Source organism: Chrysochloris asiatica, unplaced genomic scaffold (assembly GCF_000296735.1).
Source record: "Chrysochloris asiatica unplaced genomic scaffold, ChrAsi1.0 scaffold00403, whole genome shotgun sequence".
Lineage (NCBI taxonomy): Eukaryota > Metazoa > Chordata > Mammalia > Afrosoricida > Chrysochloridae > Chrysochloris > Chrysochloris asiatica.
In genome coordinates, this window is record NW_006408921.1 from 1,607,656 (window position 1) to 1,617,846 (window position 10,191).

Genomic DNA, 10,191 nt, shown 5'->3' on the forward strand with positions numbered 1-10,191 from the left:
GCCATGTAGCTAGCTCTCTGTACATGGATATGTTGGACTGATCTGCCAAGTAGGTAGCTCTTTGTATATGACCATATTGGACTTCTCTGCCATGTAGCTAGCTCTCAGTATATGGATATGTTGGCTCATCTGCCTTGTATCTAGTACTCTGTATATGGACATGTTGCACTACTCTGTCATGTAGCTATCTCTCGGTATATAGACAAGTTGAAATTATCTGCCTTCTAGTGAAAACTGTGTATATGGAAATGTTGCACTAACTTGCCATGTAGTTAGCTCTCTGAATATGGACATTTTAGATTTGTCTGGCATGTAGCTAGCTCTCTGTGCATGGATGTGTTGGACTGATGTTTCAAGTATGTAGCTCTCTGTATATGAACATATTGGAAGTGTCTGCCATGTCACTAGCTCTTAGTATATGGACACATTGGACTCATCTGCCTTGTAGCTAGAACTCTGTATGTGGAAATGTCGCTCTACACTGCCATGTAGCTAGCTCTCTGTATACAGACAAGTTGGACTCATATTCCTTGTCGGTAGAACTCTGTATATTGAAAATTTGCACTATCCTGTCATGTACCTAGCTCTCTGTATATGGACATTTGGGACACGTCTGCCATGTAGCTAGCTCTCTGTACATGGATATGTTGGACTGATCTTCCAAGAAGTTAGCTGTCTATATATGAACATATTGGACTTGTCTGCCATGTAACTAGCTCTCAGTATATGGACATGTTGGACTCATCTGCCATATAGCTAGTACTCTGTATATTTACACGTTGCACTACTCTGTCATGTAACTAGCTCTCTGTATATAGACAAGTTGGAATCATCTGCTTTTTAGCTAGAACTCTGTATATGGAATTATTGCACTCCCCTGCCATGTAGCTATCTCTCTGTATGTGGACATTTTGGGACTCGTCTGACATGTAGCGAGCTCTCTGTACATGGATATGTTGGACTGATCTGCCAAGTAGACAGCTCTTTGTATATGACCATATTGGACATCTCTGCCATGTAGCTAGCTGTCAGTATATGGATATTTTGGCTCATCTTCTTTATATCTAGTACCCTGTATATTGACATGTTGCACTACTCTGCCATGTAGCTATCTCTCGCTATATGGACAAGTTCTACTCATATACTTTGTAGCTAGAACTCTGTATATGGAAATGTTGCATTTCCTGGTGATTTAGCTAGCTCTCTTTATATAGACAAGTTGAAATCATCTGCCTTGTAGCTTGAACTCTGTGTATGGAAATGTTGCACTTACCTGCCATGTAGCTAGCCTCTCTGTATATGGACAGTTTAGACTCATCTGACATGTAGCTACCTCTCTGTGCATGGATGTGTTGGACTGATTTGCCAAGTATGTAGCTCTCTGTATATGAACATGTTGGAGTTGTCTGCCATGACGTTAGCTCTCAGTATATGGACATGTTGGACTCATCTGCCATGTAGCTAGAACTCTGTATATGGAAATGTTGGACTATGCTGCCATGTAGCTAGCTCTCTGTATATGAACATTTTGGACTTGTCTCCCATGTAGCTAGCTCTCAGTATATAGACATGTTGGACTCATCTGCCATGTAGCTTGAACTCTGTATATGGATATGATGCACTACTCTCCCATGTAGGTAGCTCTCAGTATATAGAAAAGTTGGACTCATCTGCCTTGTAGCTAGAACTCTTTTTATGGAAATGTGGCTCTACCCTGACATGTAGCTAGCTCTCTATATACAAACAAGTTGGACTCATCTTCTTTGTAGATAGAACTCTGTATATGGAAATGATGCACTACCCTGCCATGTGCTAGCTCTCTGTATATGGACATTTGGGTCTCTTCTACCATGTAGCTAGTACTCTGTACATGGATATCTTTGACTGATCTGCCAAGAAGATAGCTCTCTGTATCTGAACATATTGGACTTGTCTGCCATGTATCCAGCTCTCAGTATATGGACATGTTTAATTCATCTGCCATGTAGCTAGTAACTGTATATGGACATGTTGGACTACTCTGCCATGAAACTAGCTATCATTATATGGACAAGTTGGACTCATCTGCCTTGTAGCTAGAACTCTGTATATGGAAATATTGCACTACCCATTCATGTAGCTAGCTGTATATAGATAAGTTGGACTCATCTTCCTTGTAGCTAGAACTCTGTATATGGAAATGTTGCACTACCCTGCCATGTAGCTAGCTCTCTGTGTATGGATATTTGGGTATCATCTGCCATGTAGCTAGCACTCTGTACATGGATATGTTAGACTGATCTTCCAAGAAGGTAGCTGTCTGTATATGAACATATTGGACTTGTCTGTCATGTAGCTAGCTCTCAGTATATGGACATGTTGGACTCATCTGCCATATAGCTCGTACTCTGTATATTTACATGTTGCACTACTCTGCCATGTAGCTAGCTCTCTGTATATAGACAAGTTGGAATCATCTGTCTTTTAGCTAGAACTCTGTATATGGAAATATTGCTCTACACTGACATGTACCTAGCTCTCTGTATATACACAAGTAGGACTCATATGGCTTGTAGCTAAAATTCTGTATATGGAAATGTTGCACTCCCCTGCCATGTAGCTATCTCTCTGTATGTGGACATTTGGGACTTGTCTGTGATGTAGCTAGCTCTCTGTACAAGGATATGTTGGACTGATCTGCCAAGTTGGTAGCTCTTTGTATATGACCATATAGGACATCTCTGCCATGTATCTAGCTGTCAGTATATGGATATGCTGGCTCATCTGCTTTGTATCTAGTACCCTGTATATGGACATGTTGCACTACTCTGCCATATAGCTATCTCTCGCTATATGGACAAGTTCTACTCATATGCTTGTAGCTAGAACTCTTTATATAGAAATGTTGCACTTTCTGGCCATTTAGCTAGCTCTCTTTATATAGACAAGTTGAAATCATCTGCCTTGTAGCTATGACTCTGTGTATGGAAATGTTGCACTTACCTGCCATGTACTAGCTCTCTGTATATTGACATTTTAGACTCATCTGACATGTAGCTACCTCTCTGTGCATGGATGTGTTGGACTGATTTGCCAAGTATGTAGCTCTCTGTATATGAACATATTGGAGTTGTCTGCCATGAAGCTAGCTCTCAGTATATGGACACATTGGACTCATCTGCCATGTATGGACATGTTTCACTACTCTGCCATGTAGCTAGCTCTATGTATATAGACAAGTTGGACTGATCTGCCAGGTACCTTGAACTGCGTATGTGGAAATTATGCACTACTCGGGCTTGTAGGTAGCTCTCAGTATATAGACAAATTGGACTCATCTGACTTGTAGCTGTAAGTCTGTATATGGAAATGTTACACTACCCTGCCATGTAGATAGATCTCTGTATATAGACAAGTTGGAATCATCTGCCTTCCAGCAAGAACTTTGTGTATGGAAATTTTCCAGTAGCCTGCCATGTAGCTAGCTCTCTGCATCTGGACATTTGGGACTCTTCTGCCATGTAGTTAGCTCTCTGTACATGGATATGTTGGACTGATCTTCCAAGTAGGTAGCTCCCTTTATTTGAACATATTGGAGTTGTCTGCCATATAGCTAGCTCTTATTATATGTACATGTTTGACTCATCTACCATGTAGCTAGGACCCTGTTTATGGATATGTTGGACTATTCTGCCATGTAGCTAGCTCTCAGTATATGGACATGTTGGACACCTCTGCCAAAAAGTTAGAAATCTGTATATTTAAATGTTGCACTACCCTGCCGTGTAGCTAACGCTCTGTATATGAACATTTTAGACTTGTCTACCATGTAGCTAGCTCTCAGTACATGGACATGTTAGAGTCATCTGCCATGTAGCTAGTACCCTGTATATGGACATTGTGCACTACTGAACCATGTAGCTAGCTCTCTGTATATAGACAAGTTTGACTCATCTTCCATGTATCTTGAACACTGTATATGGAAATGATGCGTTACTCTGTCATGTAGGTAGCTCTCAGTATATAGACAAGTTTGACTCATCTGCCTTGTAGCTAGAACTATTTATATGGGAATGTTGCACTCCCTGCCATGTAGCTAACTCTCTGTATATGAACATCTTGGACTACTCTGCCATGAAGCTAACTCTCAATATATGGACAAGTTGGAATCATCTGCCTTGTAGCTAGAACTCTGTATATGAAAATGTTGCACTACCCTCCATGTAGCTAGCTCTCTTTATATGGACATTTGGAACCTGTCTTCCAAATAGCTACATCTCTGTACATGGATATGTTGGACTGATCTGCAAGTAGGTAGCTCTCTGTGTATGAACATATTAGACTTGTCTGCCATGTAGCTAGCTCTCAGTATATGGACATGTTGGACTCATCTGCCATGTACCTAGTACCCTGTATATGGACATGTTGTACTACTCTGCCATGTAGCTAGATTTTAGTATATGGACACTTCGGACATGTCTTCCATGAAGATAGAGCTCTGTATATGAAAATGTTGATCGTAGTGGTTACAAATCGGGCTACAAACCTTAAGGTCAGTGGTTCAAAACTACCAGCGGCTCTGCAGGAGAAAGATGAGGCTTTCTACTCCTTTAAAGGTTTACACCCTCAGAAACCCTGTACAACATTGTCGCTATGGGTCGGAACCGACTCGACGGCACTAAACAACAACAACAACCCTACCATGTAGCTAGCTCTCTGTATATGAATATTTTGGACTTGTCTGCCATGTATCTAGCTCTAAGTATATAGACATGTTGGACTCATCTGCCATGTTGCTGGTAATCTATATATGGACATCTTGTCCTACTCTACAATGTAGCTAGCTCTCTGTATATAAACAATTTGGACACATCTGTCATGTAGCTTGAACTCTGTATATGGACATGATGCACTACTCTCCAATGTAGGTAGCTCTCAATATATAGAAAAGTTGGACTCATCTGCCTTGTGGCTAGAACTCTGTATATGGACATGTTGCTCTACCCTGCCATGTGCTAGCTCTCTCTATATGGACATTTGGGTCTCATCTGCCATGTAGCTAGCAGTCTGTACATGGATATCTTTGACTGATCTGCCAAGAATGTAGCTCTCTGTATCTGAACATATTGGACTTGTCTGCCAAGTAGCTAGCTCTCAGTATATGGACATGTTTGACTCATCTTTCATGTAGCTAGTAACCTGTATTTGGACATGTTGGACTACTCTGCGATGAAGCTACTCTACTGTCAGTATATGGACAAGTTGGACTCCTCTGCCTTGTAGCTAAAACTCTGTATATGGAAATGTTGCACTTCTCTGCCATGTAGCTAGCCCTCTGTATATAGACAAGTTGGACTCATCTGCCTTGTAGCTAGAACTCTGTATATGGACATGATGCACTACTTTCCCATGTATGTAGCTCTCAGTATATAGACAAGTTGAACTCATCTGCCTTGTAGCTCGAACTCTGTTTATGGAAATATTGCACTACCAGAACATGTAGCTAGCTCTCTATATATAGACAAGTTGGACTCATCTGCCTTGTAGATAGAACTCTGTATATGGAAATTTTGCACTACCCTGCCACGTAGCTAGCTCTCTGTGTATGGACATTTGGGTCTTGTCTGCCATGTAGCTAGCACTCTGTATATGGATGTGTTCTACTGATCTGCCAAGAAGTTAGCTGTCTGTATATGAACATATTGGACTAGCCTGCCAGGTACCTAGCTCTCAGTATATGGACATGTTTGACTCATCTGCCATGTAGCTAGTAACCTGTATATGGACATCTTGGACTATTCTGCCATGAAGCTAGCTCTCAGTAGATGAACATGTTGGACTCATCTGTCTTGTAGCTAGAACTCTGTATATGGAAATGTTGCACTACCCTGCTATGTAGCAAGCTTTCTGTACATAGACAAGTTGGACTCATCTGCCTAGTAGCTAGAACTCTGTATATGGAAATATTGCACAACCCTTCCGTGTAGCTAGCTCTCTGTATATAGATAAGTTGGACTCATCTGCCTTCTAGCAAGAACTCTGTATATGGAAATGTTGCTCTACGCTGCCATGTAGCTAGCCCTCTGTATATAGACAAGTTGGATTCATCTCCCTTGTAGATAGAACTCTGTATATGGAAATGTTGCACTTCCATGCCATGTAGCTAGCTCTCTGTATATGGACATTTTGGACTTATCTGCCTTGTAACTAGAACTCTGTATATGGAAATGTTGCACTACACTGCCATGTAGCTAGCTTTATGTATATGGACATTTGGGACTCGTATGCATGTAGCTATCTATCTGTATGTGGATATGTTGGACTGATTTGCCAAGTATGTAACTCCCTTTATATGAACATATTGGACTTGTCTGCCATGTAGCAAGCTTTCAGTATATGGAAATGTTGGACTCATCTGCCATGTAGCTAGTACCCTGAGTATGGAAATGTTGCTCTACTCTACCATGTAGCTAGCTCTCTGTATATGGACATTTTGGGCTCATCTGTCATGTAGCTAGTTTTCGGTACATGGATATGTTGGACTGATCTGCCAAGTAGGTAGCTCTCTGTATATGAACATATATATTGGACTTGTCTGCCATGTAGCTAGCTCTCAGTATATAGGCAAGTTGAACTAATCTACCTTGTAGCTAGAAATTTATATATGGAAATGTTGTACTATCCTAACATAGAGCTAGTTCTCTATATATAGACAAGTTGAATTCATCTGCCTTGTACCAAGAACTCTTTATTTGAAAATGTTGCTCTACGCTGCCATGTAGCTAGCACTCTGTATATAGACAAGTTGGACTCATCTGCCTTGTAGCTAGAACACTGTATATGGAAATGTTGCACTACCCTGCCATGTAGCTAGCTCTCAGTATATGGACATGTTGGACTCATCTGCCATGTAGCTTGTACCCTGTATTTGGACATGTTGGACTACCCTGCCATATAGGTAGCTCTCAGTATAAGGACACATTTTACACATCTGCCATGTAGCTAAAACGCTGTATATGGAAATGGTGTTCTATCCTGCCAGGTTGCTAGCTTTAGGTAAATGAACATATTGAACTTGTCTGCAATGTATGGACCTCTTAGTATATGGACATGTTGGTCTACTCTGAAATGTAGCTAGGACCCTGTATATGGAGATGTTGGAGTACTCTGCTCTAATTTTATGGACACGTTGGACACAACTGCCTTGTAGCTAGAAGTCTGTATATGGAAATGTTGCACTACTCTGTCATGCAGCTAGCTCTCTGCATATGGACATTTTGTACACATCTTTCATGTTCTTAGAACTCTGTATATGGAAATGTTGCACTATGCTGCAATGTAGCCAGATCTCTGTATATGAACATATTGGACTTGTCTGCCATGTAGCTAGCTCTCAATATATGGACATGTTGAACTCATTTGCCATGTAGCTAGTAAACTGCATATGGAGATGTTGGACACATCTGCCAAGTAGCTAGAACTCTGTATATGTTAATGTTACACTATCCTTCCATGTAGCTAGCTCTTTATATATGAACATATTGGATTTGTCTGCCATGTAGGTAGCTCTCAGTATATAGACATGTTGGATTCATCTGCCATGTAGCTAGTACCATGTATATGGATATGTTGGACTACTCTGCCATGTAGCTGACTCTCAGTATATGGACACGTTGGACACATCTGCTGTATATCTAGAACTCTGTATATGGAAATGTTGCACGTCTGTGCCATGTAGCTAGCTCCTTTATAAGGACAATTTGGACTCATCTGCCTTGTAGCTAAAGTCTTGTATATGAAAATATTGCACTACTCTGCCATGTCGGTAACTCTCTGTATATGGACCTTTTGAACTCGTCTACTATGTAGCTAGCTCTCTGTACATGGATATGTTGGACTGATATAACAAGTAGGTTGCTCTCTGTATATGGCCATATTGGACTTGTCTGACATGTAGATAGCTCTCAGTATATGGACATGTTGTACTCATCTGCCATATAGTTAGAACCCTGTATATGGAAATGTTGCACTACTGTACCATGTAGCTAGCTCTCTGTATATAGACAATTTGCACGCATCTGCTTGTAGCTGGAAGTCTGTATATGAAAATGTTGCACTGCTCTGCCATGTAGGTAGTTCTCTGTATATGGACCTTTTGGACTCATCTGACATGTAGCTACCTCTCTGTACATGGATATGTTTGACTAATCTGCCAAGTAGGTAGCTATTTGTATATGAACATATTGGAATTGTCTGCCATGTAGCTAGCTCTCAGTATATAGACAAGTTGGAATTATCTGCCTTGAAACTGCAACTCTGTATATGGAAATGTTGCACAACCCTGCCATGTATCTAGCTCTCTGTAAATGAACATATTGGATTTGTCTGCCATGTAGCTTACACTCAATATATGGACATGTTGGACTCGTCTGCCATGTGGTTCATACCCTATATATTGAAATGTTGCACTACTCTGCCTTAGAGCTAGCTCTCTGTATATAGACAAGTTCGAGTCATCTGCCTTGTAGTTCAAATTCTGTATATGGAAATGTTGCATTACCTTGACATGTAGCTCACTCTAGGTATATGGACATATTGAACTCGTCTACCATGTAGCTAGCTCTCTGTCCATGGATATGTTGGACTGATCTACCAAGTATATAGTTCTCTGTATATGAACATACTGGACTTGTCTGCCATGTAGCTAGCTCTCAGTATATGGACATGTTGGACTCATCTGCATGTATCTAGTACCCTGTGTATGGACATGTTGGACTACTCTGCCATGTAGCTAGCTCTGTGAATATAGACAAGTTGGACTCATCTGCCTTGTAGCTATAACCCTGTATATGGAAATGTCGCACTTCCCTGCCATGTAGCTAGATGTCTGTATATGGAAATTTGTCTGCCATGTAGCTAGCTCTCAGTATATGGACATGTTGGACTACTCTGCCATGTAGCTAGCTCTCAAAATATGGACATGTGGGACTCATCTACCATGTAGCTAGCTCTCAATATATGGACGTGTTTGACTATCCTGCCATGTAGCTAGTACCCTGTATATGAACATGTTGCACTACTCTGCCATGTACCAAGCTATCAATATATAAACAAGTTGGACTAATCTGCCTTGTAGATAGAACTCTGTATATGGAAATGTAGCACTACCCTGCCATGCAGCTAGCTCTCTCTAAATAGAAATTTTGGACTCATCTGCCTTGTAGTTTGAACTCTGTTTATAGAAATGTTGTACTACCCTTCCATTGAGCTAGCTCTCTGTATATAGACAAGTTGGATTCATCTGCCTTGTTGCTAGAACTCTGTATATGAAAATGGTGCTCTACCCTGAACATATTAGACTTGTCTGCCATGTAACTATCTCTCAGTATATGGACATGTTGGAATTATCTGCCATGTAGCTAATACCCTGGATATGGACATGTTGTACTACTCTACCATGAAGCTAGCTCTCTGTAGGAAGGCAAGTTGTACTCATTTGCCTTGAAGCTAGAACTCTGTATATGGAAATGTTTCACGACCCTGCCATGGAGCTAGCTATCTGTATATGGACATTTTGGACTCATCTGCCTTGTAGCTAGAACTATGTATAAAGAAATGTTGCACTACCCGGGCATGTAACTAGATGTCCATATATAGACATTTTGGACTCATCTGCCTTGTAGCTAGAACTCTGTATATGGAAATATTATTCTACCCTCCCATGTAGCTAGATCTCCGTGTATTCACAATTTGGACTCATCTGCCTTGTAGCTAGAACTCTGTATATGGACATGTTGGACTACTCTGCCATGTAGCTAGTTCTCTGTATATAGACAAGTTAGACTCATCTGCCTTGTAGGTAAAACTCTGTTTATGTGCATGTTGGAACATCTGCCATGTAGCTGGAACTCTGTATATGGAAATATTGCACAACTGTACCATGTAACTAGCTCTCTGTATGTAGACAAGTTGTACTCATCTGCCTTGAAGATGGAACTCTGTATATGGAAATGTTGCACTACACTGCCGTGTAGCTAGGTATCTGTATATGGACATTTTGGACTCATCTGCCATGTAGCTCTCTCTCTGTACATGGATATGTTGGACTGATCTACCAAGTAGGTAGCTCTCTGTATATGAACATATTGGACTTGTCTGCCATGTAGCTAGCTCTCTGTATATGGACATTTTGGATTTGTCTGCAAAATAGCT